At 38.0% G+C, this 22,333-nt stretch overlaps 1 non-coding gene across 1 annotated transcript; it reads left to right on the top strand.

The window, feature by feature from the left end:
• Positions 1 to 21,709: 21,709 nt before the first annotated feature.
• On the top strand, positions 21,710 to 21,816 carry LOC120078910. The gene has a single exon (XR_005482185.1). It is a non-coding gene; the product is annotated as a small nucleolar RNA R71 (small nucleolar RNA).
• Positions 21,817 to 22,333: the final 517 nt, after the last annotated feature.

The raw sequence follows: 22,333 nt of genomic DNA, 5'->3' as shown, positions 1-22,333 counted from the left end.
TCACATCTATATGCTTTATTCTGGAATGTAATGTAGCATTCTTACCAAGATGAATAGCACTCTTATTATCGCACTATATCACATATCTATGTTGTTTGAAGCCAAGCTCCTATATAAAATGCTTCATCCACAATATCTCTTTGCAAGACTCTGCTGCTACAATATATTATACTTCAGTTGTATAAAGTGCAACACATTTCTGCAACTTTGACTGCCAAGACAATGCACCACCTGCAAATGTCATCAAGTAACTGGAAGTAGACTTTCTATTGTTTAGATCTCCTGCCATATCTGAATCAGTGTAACCAGAAAGTACTGGCTTTCCACTTCCAAATGTGAGCTTCAAACTAGAAGTGCCTCACAAATATCTCATGATGATTGCCTCCTAATGTTGTTTTCTTGGATTGGACATAAAACGACTACAACTCCAACAACATGAGCAATATTAGGTCTATTACATACCATGACATACATCAAGCTCTCTGCTGAAGTATAAGGGACTTGCTCATATCTTGCTTTTCTTTATCTGTAGAAGGACTCAGTTTGCTACTCAGCTTGAAGTGACTGGATAAAGGAGAACTGATCGGTTTCACTTTACTCATGATGAAATACTCAAGCACTTTCTCCAAGTATTGCAACTGTGACATTTAAAACTTCTTGGATGATTTGTCTCAAATTATTCAAATCCCAAGAATTATTTTGGTTGGCCTCAAATCTTCAAGGCAAAGGATTTGCTCAACTGTTTTTTCAACCTATCAATTCTTGAAACATTCTTGCCAACAATCAAAATGTCATCAACATAAAACAATACTATAATAAAATCATCACCAGAAAACAAAAGCGCAATGATTAGAAGTAGTCTTTTTGTTGCCTTATTCTCTCATGACTGACTCAAACTTCTTGTACCACTGCTTTGGTGCATGTTTCAACCCATAAAGATTTTTCTTCAATTTACACACCAGATACTCTTTGCCTTTCAGCCCAAAACACTCTAGCTATTCCATATATATTTCTTAATCTAAATCCTCATGAAGAAAAGCAGTCTTAACATCCATCTACTCAACCTCTAAGTCAAGACTAGGTGCCAAATCCAAGACTACATGTATAGAAGACATCTTGACAACTGGAGTAGAAATTTCATCAAAGTTGACACCTTTCTTCTGACCGAACCCTTTGACAACCAATCTCACTTTGTAACACGATTTTGAGGTATGTTCTTCCTATTTCTGGTGCAATATCAAAAGACTAATTTTTGAATGAAATAGTTCTCCATCAAAACGAGAGAGAAGGATCTTATTTATAGAAGAAATTAGTTACAAGATGACTTACTAACTATTACAATATCTAACAATTAGCTAACAGCTAACAATTAACTAACTCTTTGGTTATTTACAAAAAGGGCCTTTCGGCCTTACACCAATCCACCCCTCCCAAAATCAAACTCGTCCTCGAGTGAGTTAAGAAGCTAAATAAAAGTCTTCCGAGGCATAATATGGCTTCAAATCAGCAATATTGAAGATGGGATTGACATACCATATTTTTCTAGTACTTTACATCGTCTAAGCTGTCTATCCTTCAATTTATTATAAGTTCCTGTAGGAAATTGGCTTTTACGTAAATGAACCATCACAAGATTTCCTTCTTCAAACGTTACTTCTCCTTTTGACTTATCCTTGGCTTCTTTGTACGACACAATTGTTTTTCTAAGTGATCACGGACTTCCTTGTGGAGTTCTTATATTCTTTCCACCATATTTTCAACTTCAATACTTACACCCACAAAGGATGGTAAGTTGACAAGGTCAAATATGAGTCTTGGAACCCGAGTATATACTACTTCAACCGAGCATCTTTTGGTTGATTCGTTTTTCATAATATTGAAGGCAAACTCGGCTTGTGCAAGGGTTAAGTCCCATTGTTTACGTCTTGTGCCACTCAAACAACATATAAGATTTTTCAATGTTTTGTTGATTACCTCCGTTTAGCCATCTGTTTGTGGATGAGATGTAGTACTAAATTTTAGTGTACGTGTCAAACTTCTTCCATAGAACATGCCAAAAATGGCTATGAAACTTGACATCTCTGTCTGATACGATGGATTTAGGCACTCCATGAAGTCTAACAACTTCTCTAAAGAAGAGGTTAACAAGGGAGATCACGTCATTCATTTTCTTTCAAGCTAGAAAATGAGACATCTTGCTGAAGCGATCAACAATCACCATAACTGCATCATAACCCCATTGTGTTTTAGTAAGTCCAAGTAAGAAACCAACTGATAAGTCTTCCTAGATGTGGGTATAGGCAAAGGTGTGTATAAGCTGACATTTGTGGAAATCCCTTTGGCTCTTTGGCATACGACACGTCTTCTAACAAAACTAGTGTCTATTCGAATTTGTGGCCAATAGTATCTCATAGAGACTAAGTCAAAGTCTTATCTTGACCAAAATGTCCTGCAATCCTCCTGAGTGAGTTTCCTTTATTAGAGCCTCTTGAAGAGATGCACGTGGGATACATAATTGTTCATCTTTGAATAGGAAACCATTTACAATATGAAAATCTTCTGAATTTATGAGATTAGTGCAATTGTACCATACCTTCCAAAGTCTACATCTTCTTCATATAATTCTAGAAGGTGGTTAAATGTAATCAATTTAATAGATAAGAAGGTTAGCAAAGAACTCTTTCGACTTAAGGCATCAACTACCTTGTTTTCTTTGTCAATTTGATGCTTGATAACAAAATCAAACCGTTGGGTGAAAGAAATCCACCTTCCATGCATTCGAATTATGTTCTTTTGAGCTTGCAAATATTTTAAAGAGAAGTAATTAGTCAACAAAAGGAACTCCTTGGATAGTAAGTAATGCTCCCACTGCTTTCATGCTCGGACAACAGCATATAGCTTTGGTTCATAGATACTCCATGTTTGCCTCGAGGTGTTGAGCTTTCTTTCAGTAAAATATTCTATTGGATGGCCTTGTTGAGACAAGACACCACCAATCCCCACGCCACAAGTGTCAACTGTAACCTTAAATGGAACTGAAAAATCTGGTAACTTCAAAACATGGTTGGTGCTCAACTTCTTTTTAATACAATCAAAGCTGGTTTGTTGCTTTTCACCCCATATAAAGCTGCATTTTTTCAAACAATTAGTTATTGGGGCTGTCAACGAGCTGAAATTTTTAATAAACTTCCTACAAAATGATGCCAAGCCGAGGAAAGCTTGGATGTCCTTCACTATTGATAGAGTTGGCCAATGAGTGATTGCTTCAATCTTCTTTGGATCAACTTTGATTTGATTCTGGCTAATTAGGAAGCCAAGGAATGCAATCTCCTTCACAATAAAAAGACACTTCTTGTGATTGACATATAACTTCTTTGCTATCAATACTTGAAATAACCTTTGAAGGTGCTGTAAATGTTCCTCGAAGCTCCTGCTATACACCAAAATATCGTTAAAATACACTACGATAAATTTGTTAAGGAAATGATGAAGTACTTGATTCATAAGTCTCAGGAAAGTGCTTGGAGCATTCGATAATCCAAATAACATAACTAGCCATTCAAATAGTCCTTCATTAGTTTTGAAGGCCGTTTTCTACTCATCTCCTAGCCTTATACATATTTGGTGATATCCACTCTTCAAGTCCACCTTAGAAAAGATCAGTGGTCCTCCAAGTTGATCAAGTAGATCACTTATTCGAGGGATGGGAAAGTGGTATTTCATAGTGATCCGATTGATGGCTCTACTATCCACGCACACTCCAACTACCATCTTTTTTATGAGTAAGAAGGGTTGACACCACACATAGGCTTAGACTTGGTTGAATATGCCCTTTTTTGAGCAAATCCTTACTATATTGATGAAGAATTTTGTATTCCTTAGGACTCGTCCTATAGTGAGGCAAGTGTGTTAATGTCGCTCCTGGAATTTATCAATGTGGTGTTGAATATTTCGTAGTGGGGGTAACCCCTCGGGTTCATCCTTCAACGATGGGAATTCATCAAATAATGTTTGTATTTTAGGAGGAATTTCACCATCTGGCATGTCATTGGACTTTTCAGCAACAACAAACCTCAAAATATCAACTTCTCTTTCTTTTATTAAAGTTTTGCCACTGATTGTAATAAACAAGTGACTGTTGTCTTTTTCTTTTACTTAACCCTTTCTTTATTCTTCTTATTTAGTAGGAGTAATACAATCTTCTTATCCATCCATTGGAATTTATATGTATTTTATCTCCCCTTGTGCAAGGCTCGAGTGCCAAATTGCCATGGTCTCCCTAAAATGATATGATATACATCCATCTCCAATATATCACACACAATTTGATCTTTGTAACCACTTCCAATCGAGAGGGGAACAATGCAAATCTCATTCCCTTGAACCTCTCCACTCTTTTTCACTTAACCAATCTTGTAAGCATTCAGGTGAGGCTCCACCTTAAGGTTCAATGTTGTCACAAGCTTTTTGGACAAAAAGTTTTCACTACTTCAACTATCTATAATCATATTGCACACCTTTCCATTGATCGTATGTCTTGTCTTAAAGAGACAATGCCGTTGAGGGTTGGATTCTCCTTTGGGAGAAATTAGCACCATTTGGAGAACACAAGATAATCTTTCTCCTTCATCTAGCTCAATCAATTCAATCTCTTCTTCATGTTTTTCACTGTTTTCAATCAAAATTTTGCCTTCTTCATCCACTTTTTTTCATTGGGGGCATGCATTTGAAAGATGGCCATGGCCACAACAAAAACACTTGCCTAAAGAAGGCCGATTGTAAGGATTTTGATTCTTCTTTTTGTAGGCAACTTCTATCTTTTTCTCTTCTCATTCATCATGGCCTTCTTTCTTTTTTCCTTTGGTTGAAGATGGAAAGTTCGACTGGTCAAGGATCTTATTTGGGGAATTTCTCCTTCTACTTGTGGAGGCTTCCCATGCTTCTCTTTTTTATGAAGAATGAATTTCATTTATTTCCTCCATGGTTTCAACAAAAGAAATAGCATCAGATAATAAGTGATAAGATTGTAATTTTACCTTTTCTTTGATGTCCGTAGGCCTCCAACAAATTTCACAATCAAATGTTGCTCATTCTCAATCAAGTTCATTATTCCTCCTAGTCGGTGGAACTTTTCAATATAATCAGCCACTGACCATGCTCCATACAAATTTTGATATTGGTTGTACGACTTTTGTTCATAGTTGGGAGGAAAAAATCGTTCTTTCATCAATCTTTTCATCTTTTCCCATGAGTGAATCAACCGCTTCCCATTTCTTCTCTGGTTGATTTCAAGTTGATCCCACCACGCCGAGGTGCCGACTTTCAACTTTAAGGCCACTAGATGCACTTTCTTGTGTTTAGGTATATTCATGTAGGTGAAGAAATTTTCTGTGTTCTTAATCAAATCAAGAAAGGTTTCAATGTCACGCTTCCCACTGTACATTGGTAAGTCAATCTTCATTTTGTAGTCATTTGAATCACCTCTCATCTCATATCTCTCGCCCCTTCCTCTTCTTGGCACAAAAAATTCTTCTTTTTGATCATATTCACTAAATGAGTCTCATTCTTACTCTTCTTGAAATCTTTCTTGGACAATCAGTTTTTTTTTTTTTTGGATTTTCTTGGAGTTGTCTATGAACTCTTGGAGCTCTTTCTTGGTGAATTTCTTGCTGATTCTTACCCTGTCTTAGTTGTCCGCCGCCTCTCCTTCCTCTTCCTCCAAATGAATGGTTGAAAATTCTCTCGATTTTGAGGTGCTGCAGCCAGCATATCAACTCTTTGAGTAAGGGTTTCCATAATTTATTGAAGGCTCGTTAATGTTCTATGAATTCCCTCAAACGAATTTTCAACGGACAACAAACGTCATGTTATAGTTCTTAGAGAAAGGGTGGGGGTTTCTTCCACCTCTTGTTCTTGCTCGTGAATGTCTCCTTCGATTGGCAGATTGACTCTTCTTCTAGCCATTGGTCCTTAATTTTGGAGAGCTCTGATACCAAAATTTGGTTCAATACCAAAAGGCTAAATTTTTGAAAGAAATTATTCTCTCTCAAAATGGGAGAGAAAGATCTTATTTATAGAAGAAATTAGTTACAAGATGACTAACTAACTATTACAACTACTAACAATTAACTTGTTGGGATTGATATCCTAATTCTCCTTGTGATGTCGTAGTTTGTAAACTTTTTGTAAACATATTGTTATTAATAAAATAAATGTTATTTTATAATCGTTTACTCAAATCTAATAAACTAAGATCTGTGGTTATTTTACGTAGCTTAAGCATGTATGTGAGACATACAAGTGGATCATGCCTTAAGTAATAACCTAAATGGTCTATAGTAGATGGATAAAGGAAGGATACCTTATGGTGTTGACACTACGGATACGACCTGCTTTGTAGATGTTTACAAGTATTGTAAAGTACTACAAATAGTCTGATCCGGACCATTCATGTGGAGACATGCAAGCGAGGGTATCCTATACAAAGAGTTTGTATAAGACCGAACCACGAAATGATTAGTCTCTTTATATAACGCTGCTGATAATTGAGACTTACATTTCACTAAAATGACCATAGGTGACATGACCTTAATCCTGGGTGAGTTGGGAACTCCTGCCTATGAGGGGTGTCCTTTGATTAGTATGAGTGGGAGTGGCTAGATTGCAAACTCAACAAGCCCTTTTTGGGGATTCGTCTGATTAGGGAGCTGGGAACTCAACTACACAAGACGGAATTCATTCATTCACCGAAGCTGAGGTAAGTAGATAAATTACTCTTTTAAGGGCTGATTCCGGATCTTGAACATAGTGGCTGCACCCTCTATTTGAAAGAGAGGACTCAGTCATATTAGGACTATGACTCATTGTTCATTAGAGAAATCAGTGATACTTAAGAAGTTAATGTAACTTTAGGGGCAAAATGGTAAATTGATCTAGCTGTACTTACGAGCGATTTGTGAAGAGTCATTGCACTATTGATTGGTTATATCGATAAAGAAATATACTTGCAGTGCGAAGAGTGTAGTTGTCGGTCTTTAGTTGATTGACCAACAGTTAACGGATGGTGGATCTCGTGACTAAAGAGTTTAGTAAATTATTCACGTACTATTGGAGCTTCAAGCTACAGGTTTATAAGGTCCTCTTGGTAGCTCAATGGGTTTAAGTTGAGAATCAGATTTTGGGTTAGTTTGAAATGTTCAAATTAACAAGAGGAAATGCAATTATATGTGATATAATTTATTTGATGTACTAGATACATTAATTGGAGGAATTAATATAAATATGATTTATATTAAATACCATGAAATAGAAAAAGAACTATGGTTTATATGTTTCATATGATGAAATAATAAAACTATCAATTATTATAAATATAATATGAAAAGTTTGTTATCATATTTCTTTATAATATATTAATTATATGATCATTAATTCTTTTTCTCCAATAACCGAATTGAGTGGGAGGTTATTGGAAATTTTATGGTAACTATGAGATAAAAGGAAAATAGTTTTCCAAAATTAGATTGATGATTCATTCAGAAATAATCTCACGAAAATGACTATAAAGTAAAAAGTGTTTTTACTAAGTGATAGTGTTGAGAGCGTACACGATCGAGCTACGAGTTTACTATACGATAGTTACTTACTTAATCGTTGCTACACGATCGAGTAGTAAAGTCTATACGATAGGCTTTATCTTCTAAATGATCGTGTACATCGTCTATACGATAGACAGTCTTTATCTCCCACTTACTCGATCATCTACTTCCTGTTTTCCTCAAACAAGATCATACAGAGCCCAAACCTCCTAGATTCTCACACCGAGAATACTAAGGTAACACTTGTAGTGGAGTTCCAGTTCTGTTCGAGGATCGAGTTGGATTCGGTTGGGTTGGAGGTGCATTCAGACGTTTGTTGAGATAGTGTTCTGTTTATTGCGTTCGAGTTCTTCTTTGGACGCATTGGAGAACGATCGAGGGATACTTGAAGAAGAGTTCTTCAAAGGTATGCATACTCTATCACTTGCTTGTTCCTTTCTCGTAGCATACTTGTAATTTTATAATTATGCATAATCTACTCATTTCCTTTAAAACTGTAATAGTTGCGATCATTCTTAATGAGTTTTGGAATGATCCACTTCCACTGCTCAAAGGATCTCTAATTAGATTTTCTTCAATTGGTATCAGAGCCAGGTTGTTATGATATTCCAAATTCCATCATTGTATTGAACTTCTTTTACCGTCATGGTGGGTTTTAAGTTTTCTACAATGCGTTTAAGAGTTAAATGTGTTTGTGGATGTGTTGATGGATGTTTGCGGAATGATTACCTCTATTTAAAGCTTTCTTTAAGTTTACAGAGTGTTAATTTGTAAGGGCCCCTGCGTTTTTGGATATAATTAACACGTAATCGAGTCTTTATTCAAAGTGTTTGAAGTTTTTTTAGTCGTTCTTGATGAAATTTCGAAGCATGGAGATGCTATTCTCATCGAGGAAGAAGACCAAAGGTTAGTCACATTGTATAGTCCAGGTTAAATGATCGTTCAAATTTGGCTAAATGGTAGTGTAGAATAGTTCTACCCAATCGTGTAGTATTTACTAAACAATCGTATAGCTGATGCTAAATGATTGAGTAAAGAGTTTACTCTATCGTGTAGCATTGGTTGCTCGATCGTGTGGACGCTTAAGGTAAACGATTACATAGAGCTTTTAACACTCATCATTTAACAGGCGCGTGCACTAAACGATCGTGTAGTCCAATATGCTTCATCTCATAGTAACTGGCTACACGATCACCCAGTATACGATACTTTATGCTTGCTTTGCGATCATTTAGACGATTATGCTTCACCGCATCATTTTCGTCTACTTAATCGTTTAAGGCATGCGTTACACGATGTGCGCTGCGTGATCGCGTAACCTTCATGCTTCATCACATAGTCAAAGGTACTCGATCGTTGCTAAACGATCGTTTATGCTCATACAGCGTTGCTAGACGATCACAAAGAGCTGTTACACGATCAAGGAGACATGGTTTGGCCCAGACCGTTCAAGACCCGGTTTGCCTGTTTGAACTGGTGGACTCAATGCTCTTTGTAACAGTTAGCTTTATTCTTAAGGATTTGAAGCTAATTATCCCGGTTCATCAAATTTTATCTAATATACATGATATGTATGTTTATTATATGCCATAATGTATGACATATAGATTTAAAACACACCTTGGGCTATGCATTTATTCATGCATCATATATTATAAGTGTTATAATATAGTAAATCATGAATAAATTACAAGAAAGCATGCTCATGCATCATATGATATAAGAGTTATATTTGTGCATGCATTGAGCATATTCATGCATCATCTTTATATTATAAGAGTTATAGTATAAGGGTGTATGAGAGCATGTATACTTGTTTCATTACTTTGTTATATAAGAGTTATATAAAAGTAGTAATGAATGAACAATGCATGGAGCATGACACTTAGGCTTAGTTATAAGAGTTATGAATGTGTTGCTTTTCATTGTGGTTGGTTTTAGTTGTTTCCTTTTATAAGAGTTATAATGGAAATTAGAATAAAAATCAATAAGAAAGAGTTGCATGCGAACTTAGGTGGACTCATGTTTTAAAAGGGTTTTAAAATTTGATTGAGATAGACCGAAGTTCATGGTTCTAATGAGATTAGATACCTAAGTTTTTAAATCGGTTTAATAGGATTAAATTGATTTAAATAAAAGGTTAAATTTGTAATAAATCTATCTATAAAGGACCTTTTGTCTAAGGCTAGTTTTGGCTAGGCTAGGGTATTTAAGCTGACGGAAACGGAACACCCCTACTTGGGAACCTACCTAGAAAGGTGAATTAGATAGATTTACTACAAGCATGCAATAGTTGATCAAAGACTTTGTTAAAGTGTTTAATGAATGATGATCAAAAGTTGTTTAACTTTCCAAAGTAAGAGTTACTTTTGGGTAAACCTAAAAAGTCACTTAGTTAAAGTCATTACCCGTGTTTTTCTAAGTAAACTAAATCCTAGGTTCTTAAAATACTCAGTGTGAGGAATATATATATATATGATATGTCAATTCCACTCACGTTTCTCCCTTAATGTTCACACCGTGAGATTCATGTTTGGCCTCGTGGTGTCTTGGGAGCATCCCCCTTCGAATGGTATTTGCATGAGTCAATATCAAGGTGGAACCAGAGAGTATTTATAGTGAGTGGGTGAAAGATGTATGTCAACATGTCCCACGGTCTCCTTCATTAGTTTGCACCATGAGATCTTCTTGCACGACCTTGTGGCGCCCTGGGAGCTTCCCCCTTCGGATGGTTTGTGCGGTTGGTCAATATCAAGGTGAAATCCAGAAATGGATAGGGTCGGTTTATTTTTTGCCCCAATCGGATTTTTCCCTTCGGATTGGCTGCTTGGGGCGGAACTCTAGGATCTAAACTAAAGGATCACACTTACGGGAAATTGTTAAGCAAGTTAATGATTTCTTGACTAAATCAATGATGGCTAGTTGTTATAGGAACAATAGTTGTTCTAGTGTTAACAACTGGTTGAGAGTGTCTTAATTCAGATGAGGGATAAATTGACTGCCTTTTTGTGGCTTTTGTCCTAAACCACTGAAGCATCATTGCAAAATTAGATGTCACACGGGGTTCATTTAGATTTTGCTAAACCAAATTAGATCTTGTTTTTCAAGAGTATTTGCTAAAATCTAATGTAGATCAATGTGTTTTTTTTTTCAGCAACATGTCATTGTTTGATTTTCTGTTAGTTGTCTCTTTTAATTTGACCGATTACATACATTGGAAAGAGTCTGTTAAAACGTATTTCGTGATAAATGACCTCGAATTTTTCATGGTTGAGGAGTGTCCTCAAGTCCCGACCCTTGATGCACCGCGAAATGTTCGTAATGCATATGAGGTGTGGATGGAGGCTAATTCTATGGCCCAACTTCACATTTTGGCTAGCATACCTCATGTATTAGCCAAAAGGTTTGAGAACATGGTGATTGCATGTCAGATCATGAACTCGTTGCAAGAATTGTTTGAATGTCAATTCTTACTTTTTGAGCAAAAAAGGATGGATGACAAAGAAACCAGTAGTGTCAATTCTAAAGATAATCTCCCATCTTTCTTGAATGTCAAGGAACTAAAAGAGAAAACAATTGTTGCTGACTCAGATGAAGTTCATCGGCGAGAATTGTTCTCTAAAATAGAACTTGAAGCTTATATAGATTATGATACTGACCCCATTACTCTCCAGAAGAGGAAGAAGTCTAAAGACAGTAAATGTGATTTATTTGTCTTGGAGACGTGTTTGGTAGAGAATGATGATTCTACCTGGATACTTGATTCAGGTGCTACTAATCACGTAAGTTCCACCTATCAAAGATTTAGTTCCTAGAAAAAGTTGGAAGATTGAGAGTTGACTCTTCGAGTCGGTACTGGTGAGGTTGTCTCTATTGCTGTAGGCAGGATGAAGTTATTTTTGGATAAGAATATTATTTGTTATTGGATAATGTTTATGTAGTTCCTCATATCAAGATGAACTTAATCTCAGTTTCTTGTCTGATTGAACAAGGTTATTCCGTATCCTTTTCTGAGAATAAAGTGTTTTTTTTTCAAGAATGGTATGGAGATTGGTTTTGGTTCAATGGAAAATAACTTGTATATACTAAGGCCGTTAGTCATAAAAGCCTTGCTTAATACTGAAATGTTCAAAATAACGAAAACTGCAAAAAGACCAAAGGTTTCCTAAGGAAAACGCCCATGTTTGGCATCTAAGATTAGGTCACATCAACCTCAATAGGATTGAGAAGTTGGTGAAATGTGGAATTCTAAATAGTTTAGAAGAAAACTCTGTCGGTATGTGAATCATGCCTTGAAGGAAAAATGACCAAACGAATTTTTACTGGAAAAGGTTATAGAGCCAAGAAAACCTTGGAGCTTATACATTCAAACCTCTGTGGATCGATGAGTGTAAGAGCTCGAGGTGAATATGAATATTTCATCTCTTTCATAGATGATTATTCAAGATATGGGTATTTATACCTAATGCAACATAAGTCTGACACCTTTGAAAAGTTTAAAGAGTATAAAGCTGAAGTTGAAAACATGTTAGGTAAGAAGATAAAAACACTACGATCTGATCATGGTGGAGAGTATATGGACTTAGAATTCTAGAACTATATGATAAAACATGAAATTATGTCCCAACTCTCGGCCCCAGGTATACCTCAGTAGAATGGTGTATCAGAAAGGAGAAACAGAACTCTATTGGACATGGTTCGGTCTATGATGAGTTATGCTCATCTTCCAAACTCGTTTTAGGGATTTGCAGTGGAGACTGCATGTTACAATTTGAACAATATTCCCTCGAAAAGTGTTTCTGAAACACCTTTTGAGCTATGGAGAGGCCATAAAGGTAGTTTATGCCACTTTAGGATTTGGGGATGTCGGACCCACGTGCTTGTGGCTAACCCTAAAAAGATGGAACTGCATTCGAAAGTTTTCCTCTTTGTAGGCTACCCCAAAGAAACGAGGGGTGGATACTTCTATGATCCAAGTGAGAACAAGGCGTTTGTGTTGGCAAATGCTATCTTCTTGGATGAAGACCACATCCAAGATCATAAACCACGTAGTAAGCTTGTTTTAAATGAGATTTATAGTGAGACTATTGAGAGTTCAACAAGAGTTGTTGAATAGACTGATAGATTAATAAGAGTTGTTGATGTCGGTTCATCTAGTCAACCATCTCAAGAGTTGAGTCTCCTCGACGTAGTGGGAAGGTTGCGAACCCACCAGAACGCTACATAGGTTTGACTGAAGCCCAAAACATCATGTCTGATGATGGAGTGGAGGATCCATTATCTTAAGCAAGCAGTGGAGGATGTTGACAAAGATGAGTGGATTAAACCATGAATCATGAAATGGAATCTATGTACTTCAATTCCCTCTGGAAACTTGTGGATCAGCCTGATGGGGTAGAATCTCTAGGGTGTAAGTGGATCTACAAGAGAAAATGAGGTGTAAATGGAAATGTGCAGACTTTTAAGGCTAGACTCGTGCAAAGGGTTATACCCAAGTTGAGGGAGTGGAATATGAGTAAACTTTCTCACTTGTTGTCATGTTGAAGTCTACCAGCCTGTCCATAGCCACATTTTATGATTATGAGATATGGTAAATGGACGTCAAGACTGCCTTTCTGAATGATAATCTTGAGGAGACCATCTACATGGCACAACCAAGGGGTTCATTGTTCTAGATCAAGAGCAAAAGGTTTGCAAGCTTAATAGGTCAATTTATGGGCTGAAACAAGCATCTAGATCTTGGAACATTAGATTTGATAGTGTGATCAAATCATTTGGATTTAATCAAAATGTTGATGAGCCTTGTATTTACCAGAAAATCATCAACAGCTCAGTAGCTTTCCTGGTGCTATATGTGGATGATATCCTACTCATTGGGAACGATGTAGGTTTTCTGGCTGACATTAAAACGTGGCTAGCTGCCCAATTCCAAATGAAAGATTTGGGAGAGGCATAGTATGTTCTAGGGATCCAGATCATAAGGGATCGTAAGAATAAAAGGTTGGCCTTGTTTCACGCATCGTACATTGACAAAATATTGATCCAGTACTCGATGCAGAATTCCAAGAGGGGTTTATTACCCTTCAGGCATGGAATTATTTTGTTTAAGGAGCAATATCCTAAGACATCTCAAGATGTTGAGGAAATGAGATAGATTCCCTATGCATCGACTGTAGGAAGCCTTGTGTATGCAATGTTATGTATTAGACCTGACATTTGCTATGCGGTAGGGATTTTCAGTCGATATCAGTCCAATCCAGGATTAGATCACTGGACGGCGGTCAAAACGATCCTCAAGTATCTTCGGAGAACGAGGGACTATATACTCATGTATGGAGGTAAGGATTTGATCCTGACAAGATACACAGACTCTGACTTTCAAATTGATAGAGATTCTCGGAAATCGACATCAAGGTCAGTGTTCACTCTGAACGGAAGGGTTGTAGTTTGGCGAAGCATCAAGCAATGATGCATCATGGACTCTACTATGGAATTCAAATACGTAGCCTCTTGTGAAGCTACTAAAGAGGTTATTTGGCTAAGGAAGTTCCTTACCGATTTGGAAGTTGTTCCAAATATGTCTTTGTCGATCACATTCTATTGTGATAATAGTGGAGTTGTGGAAAATTCTAAGGAACCTCGGAGTCACCAAAGAGGCAAGCATATTGAACGGAAGTATCATTTGATCAGGGAGATTGTGCATCACAGTGATGTGATAGTCACGAAGATTGCGTCGGAGCACAACATTGCTGATCCGTTTACAAAGGCTCTCACGGTTAAAGTGTTCGAGAGTCATCTGGAGAGTCTGGGTCTATGAGATATGCAGCACCTTATTTAGGGCAAGTGGGAGATGATACTGGGTATAGAGAATGCCCTAGTTTATTGTATATTGTACTATTTTTATGTATTTACCTTAGTCCTCCAAGGCATTAGGATAAATGGGAGATTGTTGGGATTGGTATCCTAATTTTTCTTGTGGTCTCATAGTTTGTAAAATTTTTGTAAACATATTGTTATTAATAAAATAATGTTATTTTATAAGCATTTACTCAAATCCAATAAGCTAAAATCCATGTTTATTTCATGTAACTTAAGCATGTATGTGAGACATACAAGTGGATCATGCCTTAAGTAATAACTTAAATGGTCTGTAGTAGATGGATAAAGGAGGGATACCTTACCCTGTGACACTACGGATATCTTATCGCTAACATGCATTCGATTCGTTAATGACAAATAGTGCTCATTCCTAAGCGCCTATCTCTCGTTTATGCATTATAATCTGGTTCTTCCAAACCTAGATTCTGACCTGACCTTCCCAAGTCTAGATCCTGTCCTTAGACTACCCTCCCAAGTATCTCTAATAGACGAATGAAGTATTCATAAACAAGACAATCGTAAGAATGAAGATTCCTTCATTATGCTAGCTAATTGCTTCTCAACCCATTCAACTAATTTAGCTACTCATGTGTGAACAACAGAGAGTTAACAGATATAGAGAAGGAAATTTCATTCTTATAAATAAGTTGAATACAAAATGACAGTGGAAAGTAAAGGTAGAGAGCCTGGTAGTAATTCTTGCTGACCGAGGCTTTTTACACTGAATCTCTATTCTGATCTAAAAATGTCCCGCTTCCGCAGGCGTCGGCCCTCTCTCTATCTTCAGCTTTCGGTGCTTTCCTATGCTTATCAGAACAATCTACCGGCACACTTTCTTCCTCGCGTCTGCCTTAAAATAAAAGAAAACTATGGACAGAGGCATAAACTTGTAAAATGTTGAATTAATCGACTACTTAACCCCTTCTTTGAAGAATGCACTTGGTATTTATAGAGCTTCCATGGTGAAAGGCGGCTTCTCTCTCCCGGTTGTACAGATGGGACAGCTTTAATTCCTGATTGACGTGTTGAATAATTATCACCATAAAGCTGAATGTACTTCGTGACCGTTATCGGCTATCAACTTAATTTAGATCCGACTGTGATTAGCTTTCTGTCCCATCGCTCTTAATTATCCTTTCACCCGGATGCACCCACCATGTTACGCTGACCAAGTTGCGGCGATCCTTCTTGGGCGAATGTTTGCGAGCAAGATCAACGCAAAGCCTTGTGGTGAAGTTGTGCTCGACCAATGAATTCCTATGATCGCAATCTTTGCATTACATTAACGCATATTCTGAACAAAAATATTAAGATCAACTGTTCTAATGCGTTGGATGCATGCGACCGCAATATTATAGATTTTATGCTTAATGGACGCAATTTAACATATTTCATAAACGCAATCTAACATTGTTTAAGAACTTAGCACTATGATAACGTGCATTTTTGCCCATTATCACACCCCCAAATTTAAACAATGTTTGTCCTCAAGCATAACCTAAAGATTCCTTTAGCAAGTCAACCGCAAAGTTCTTTTCCTAGATTTCTCAAGAACACTTCGTTCAAATCCTATATGCCAGAATTTCCTTAAGTCTTGTTCAAGTCTCTTCCTAAAATATTTCTAAGACTTAGGGATTGCAAGCTTAACTTTCAAAAGGACTTTACTAAATTCCAGAACATCGCATGATTTATTTCAAAAAGAAAATTTTCCACCGGGGTGTCATGCGAACATTCAACTACGAGCAATGTACTCTTTCTCAGACTAAACTCATACCGATTTGGCTTTAGAGTTGCGATCATTGATTTATGCATTGATCTTGGTGACTTACTTTCGTTTTGGCGTGCCCCCACGTGTGTCATGCGGACATCCAACTACGAGTAACTGCCTTTCACAACTTAACTCTTATCAACATGGGTTTCCCATTGCGTTGACAGTGGAATTGTTATTTTCAAAATATATATAGCAAGGTCGAAAATAAATTCCTCACCCCCAAATTTAATATGCGGCAATGTCTCATTGCCAAAAGAAATTAAAATAAGTCATGCAATAGTCATAGAATGCGTTGTAAAGAGAGTTTGAAAGAAAGCTAGCAAACCCCTAACTTCTTCATGAGGTGACTATCTTAAGATTAAGTTGACTTTGATATATACGAAAGACATAGAAGCATATTTGTCCTCATTGAAATCATACTTGGCAAAGAAATAGAATGCGGTAAACTACTAAATTTATCTATTTGTTAAATGATTGCGGTAATCAAGGAGGATGCGGTGATAAAACTTCGAAAAGTGAAATACAATGTGATAACGCAAAATTTAAAATAAGGATAAGGAAGAGTACACCCCCAAATTTTGCGTTGTTGCCCACAGTGTGTATTGATGCATCCATCCTTGCGGCGATCTTTGCTTCTGTGGATTACGGTGATGGAGTGAGATCATTTGCTTCTTCTGGTAATATCTCCGCAATCCTGTGCCTTAATCATTGTAAATAGACAAAGAGAGGGTCAAATGATTTTAAAACAAAACAACAAGTATTTTTTTTATTATTATTATTTAAAGAAAGAAGGAAATTATAAGAATGAGTAAGATACAGATAGCTTGAATAAAAGTAAAGTGACAAAGGAAAGAGAGTTCAAAAGTCATGTAAGAGGGTAGTCTAGATTTTTCAACTTTGCGGAGGCTATTTCTGGCTGGAAATTTCCTCTGCAATATGCCTTGATCCATTTTCCATTAACCTTGAATGTTCGATTGTCATCCTCGGTGATCAGTTCCACCACACCATCTGGAAATATTTCTTTGATGATGACCGGACCAGCGCGATTTTAATTTTCTTGGGAAGAGCCGCAATCTTGAATTGAAAAGTATGATCTTTTGCCTGACTTGGAGGTTTCTAGCGCATATGCATTTATCATGCCAGCACTTGGTGCGCTCTTTATAAATCTTCGCATTCTCATATGCATTGATTCTCCATTCTTCTAGCTCAACCATCTGCAATTTTCGCACTTCCCCTGCTTTCTTTAAATCGAAATTCAACTTCTTGACTACCCACAATGCATCATCAAGCTTTATTGCCCAATCTTTCCGTTAAGGTTTTACTACCTTCTCAAGGATCAATTTAATTTCACGATTGGACACTTTAGCTTGGCCATTCATTTGCGGATGGTATGCGGTGGCCACTTTGTGAAGGATATTGTACTTACGCAATAACTCCTTGATATTGTGATTGACAAAGTGTGATCCTTCATCACTTATAATGGCACGAGAAGTGTCAAAATGAGTAAAAATATTTCTCTTGAGGAACTGGGAGACTACCGCCGCATCACTTGCAGTGCATGCTATTGCCTTTACCCACTTGGAGATATAATCGACGACCAATAAAATATAGTGCTTGCCATGCGAAGGAAGGAATAGCCCCATGAAAGCAATCCACCATACGTCGAATAATTCCAGCTCCAAGATGGTGTTCATTGGCATTGCGTTCTTCCATGAAATTTTGCCTATGCCTTCACCGATCACATTTCATTGCGTAGTCAATCACATCCTTGAATAATGAAGGCCAAAAGAATCCACTTTGCAAAACCTTGGCTGCAGTGCGTTGCCCTCCAAAGTGCCCACCATATGGCGAGTCGTGGCATTGCGACAATATGCGTTGTTGAGCGGCATTTGGTACACATAATCGAATGATTTGGTCTGCACCTATTTTATATAGATTCGACTCATCCCAATAATAATGTTTGCATTCATGCTTGAGCTTCTTGTGTTGCTGATAGGTGTAATCTTCAGAAAATTGTTCACAAATCAAATAATTAACAATGTCCGCATACCAGGGAAATTCTTCTATGTGGAACAGCTGCTCGTTCGAAAACACGACACTCAGTTCAGATTCATTGCGGTCAAACTCAGGATTTTTCAGTCTAGACAAGTGATCCGCAACTTGATTCTCTGTCCCCTTCCGATCAATTATCTCGATATCAAATTCTTGAAGGAGGAGAACCCATATGATCAATCTCGGCTTTGTGTCCTTTTTTGTCGTTAAATATTTGATTGACGAGTGATCGGTGTGAATGAATACCTTGGTTCCCAACAAATATGTCTTGAATTTCTCCAACGCAAAAATTATAGCTAGGAGTTCTTTCTCAGTGGTGGTATAATTTATTTGAGTAGGGTTTAGAGTTTTACTTGCATATGTGATGGGGTGTAAAATAGTTTTCTTCTTTTGCGCTAATGGAACCCCCATCGCATACCTGCTTGCGTCGCACATGATTTCAAATGGCATTGTCCAATCCGACGCAATTAGTATGGGAGTGGTAATCAATGCATCTTTTAATACACTGAATGCGTTGAGGAAATTGTTGTCAAACTCAAATTTCCTATCCACCTCTAACAACGCACTCAGTGATCGTGCAATCTTAGAAAAGTCCTTGACAAATCGTTTATAGAATCCAGCATGCCTCAAGAAGCTTCGCACAGCCTTCACACTGGTTAGAGGTGGGAGTTTTTCAATTGCTTCAATCTTTGCTTTGTCCACCTCCAACCCTTCCTGGGAGATTTTGTGTCCCGACACTATACCCTCTTTCACCAGAAGTGACATTTTTCCCAGTTAAGCACAAGGTTCGTCTCTTCACATCTCTTTAGAATTTTCTCCAAATTGGCTAGGCAGACTTCGTAAGTGTTTCCATATACGGAGAAGTCATCCATAAATATTTCCACTGAGTCCTCGAGATAATCTAAAAAGATCACCATCATACACCTCTGGAATGTGCTCGACGTATTGCAGAGGCCAAACAGCATGCGGTGAAAAGCGAATGTCCCATATGGGCAGGTGAATGTGGTTTTGTCTTGATCCTCAGGAGCTATCATGATTTAATTATATCCGGCATACCCATCCAATAAGTAGTAAAAATCATTCCCTGCTAGTCTGTCTAGCATTTAATCAATGAATGGCAGAGGGAAGTGATCTTTCTTTGTGGCCACATTCAACTTGCGGTAGTCCATGCATATGCACCATTCAGTGATGGTCCTTTGCGGTATTAGTTCATTTTTCTCATTTGGGACTACCGTCATTCTGCCCTTCTTCGGCACACATTTCACGGGGCTGACCCACGTGCTATCTGCTATGGGATAGATAATGTCCACATCCACCCACTTGATAATCTCCTTTTTTACGACCTTCTTCATCGTAGGGTTAAGTCTGCGTTGATTTTCAATTGTTGCTTTGTGGAAGACGAATGTGGTGCATGCAGTACGCAAGGCTAATTCTTCTGATGTCAGTGAGCGTCCAGCCAATTGCTCGCACATGTTTCTTGAGAATGCTCATCAACGCATTCTCTTGATCTTCGTTGAGCACAGAGGAAATTATCACTGGCAGCTTCTCATTGTACCCCAGAAATGCGTACTTCAAATGGGTTGGTAGGGTCTTTAGTTCAAGTATTGGTGGTTCCACGAGGAAGGTTACATTGTTTTTTTTTCTTCTTTTGGCTCTTGTTCTTGTGTTGAAATCATTTCTTCTTCTTTGTTTTTTTTTTTTTTTTTGCTACGATCGCATTGCAGGCAGTTACGGATGCGTTGGCATCCTCTTCTTCACACTCTTCATCAGACTTTTCTTCTTCAATCGAATTCAGGACATCATCAGAATCTTGCAGGTCTTCTTCATCCGGAAATTTCATGGCACGAATTATATTAAATTTGAGCTTCTGTCCGTTTATACTCAAAGTGATTTCTCCTTTGTGCACATCAATTTGAGCACAACCCATTGATAGGAAAGGTCGCCCCAAAATAATGGGCACATCTTTGTCGGCCTCATAGTCTAGAATGATGAAGTCAGCTGGCAGAATAAATTTATCAATCGTGATCAGCACATCCTTCACCTTACCTTCTGGATGAACTAGAGATCTGTCAGCCAATTGGAGAGTCACTGATGTGGGCACAAGTTGCCTCACATTTAATTGTCTAAGAATTGACAGCGACATCAAATTTATGCTGGCCCCCAAGTCACACAGTGCTTGCCCAATATAGAGTCCTCTTATGAAGCAAGGAATAGTGAAGCTCCCAGGATCACTCATCTTCAGTGGGATAATGGATTTGGAACTTTGCGCTAATGCCACCATGGCAAATTTTTCAGTGCCTCTTTTCCTAGTTACCATGTCCTTCAGAAACTTGGCATAGGTAGGCATTTCCTCAATTGCTTCACTGAAAGGAATGTTAACATGTAATTGCTTTAACATAGATAAGAAGCATTGGTACTGTACCTCTTCGTTTTTCTTCTTCTTTAGCCTCTAAGGGAAAGGTGGTAACTGAACTTTCACGGTTCCCGTTTCATTTGACTTTGAGGTCGATGCAACCTCAGGTTCTACTGCTTCATTTTCTCTTTCTTCTTCTTGCGTTACCGCAATCTCAGGCTCAGTTGTTCTACTCTCTTCTTTTCTCCCTCCACAGTCTTTCCACTGTGCAATCTCACAACCTGACATTGCTCCCTACCTAATCCCACTGGGTTGTGTGGAAGTTTGGTAGAACTTGGCAATGCCCCTTGTGGTCTACTTTTCAGCTCACTCGCAATCTGGCCCATTTGCAATTCGACGTTGTGGATGGACGTAGCCTAACTTTGAAGCACTGTCTCGTTTTTCTCTATATATTGCTTCAATAGGCTCTCCAGAGAAGAGGATTGCGGTGGTTGTTTTAAGCTACTTGCTTGATTGCTCTGTTGACCGTTGTTGCATTGGAAGAATCCTGGTGACCCTTCTTTTTTTGCCACAGATTGAAAATTTTGTTGTTGATTCTTCCAGGAAAATTTGGGGTGGTTTCTCTTCCTGGGGTTGTAAGTGTTTAAAAAGGGATTTTTCTTTACAAAATATACAGATTGTGGATTTTGCGAACAATCTTCCATCGTATGCCCATCACCGCAAGTCGTACACCTTGCGGTATTTTGACTTATTGCGTTAATTTGCCCACCTTGCGGTGTTGGGCTGCTGATCGCCATTCCTTGAATCAAATTCATCATTGCGGTCATTTGGATTTGTAATGAAACAATGGCACTGTTGTTTGCGTCAGAATATTTAAGTCTCAATCTCTGGTCACTCTCCCTCTAGTCTTCATGGTTCTTGGAGATGCGGTCTAGGATATTCTTTGCCTCATCGTAAATTTTTTCAAGCAGACCACCAGCGGCTGCTGCATTGGCAGTAGTCTAGGAAGCGGGATTCAAACCGTGATAGAAAATTTTCATTTGAAGTCAGTCTGGTAGTCCATTATGCGGACAATCCCGGACAAACCTTTTAAACCTCGCCCAAGCATCTCTGAGTGATTCGTCCATATCTTGTTCAAAATTAGTAATAAGCTTTCTTCGTCTTACGTTCTCAATAGGTGGAAAATACTTTTTCATGAATTTCTCCACTACCTGTTCCCAAGAAGTAATCTCTCCTGGTTCGAGCGAATAAGCTCATTTCCTAGCTTGATCATATAGAGAAAATGGGAACAACGTTAGTCGAACTTTTTCAGCAGAGATGTTTGGGAACACAAAAGTATTGTAGATTTCAATAAAACTTCGGAGGTGGGCGTGCAGATCCTTACCACGCCTTCCTCTAAATTGACTTGCAATTTGGATCATCTGCAGCATCACCGGTTTCATCTCGAATCTACTTCCGTCGAGGGAAGGCCTCATGATTCTCGGAGAGAAATCATAGAGGTTTGGCGATGCATAGTCTCTAATGGGCCTATTACGATCGTTTACCAACAGAATCAGTTTCGCCATGATATTATTATCATTTGGTGCTCCATTTCCAGGCTCCTCCGCCATCTCTTCTTTGTCTGATTGTGGTTGCTATTGGTGGTCTCTTAATCTCCTTCGAAATGTTCTCTCAATCTCC

This window comes from Benincasa hispida, chromosome 5, assembly GCF_009727055.1.
Source record: "Benincasa hispida cultivar B227 chromosome 5, ASM972705v1, whole genome shotgun sequence".
Classification (NCBI taxonomy): domain Eukaryota; kingdom Viridiplantae; phylum Streptophyta; class Magnoliopsida; order Cucurbitales; family Cucurbitaceae; genus Benincasa; species Benincasa hispida.
The sequence above is the reverse complement of the archived record's forward strand: the minus strand, read 5'-3'. Positions and strand labels throughout refer to the sequence as shown.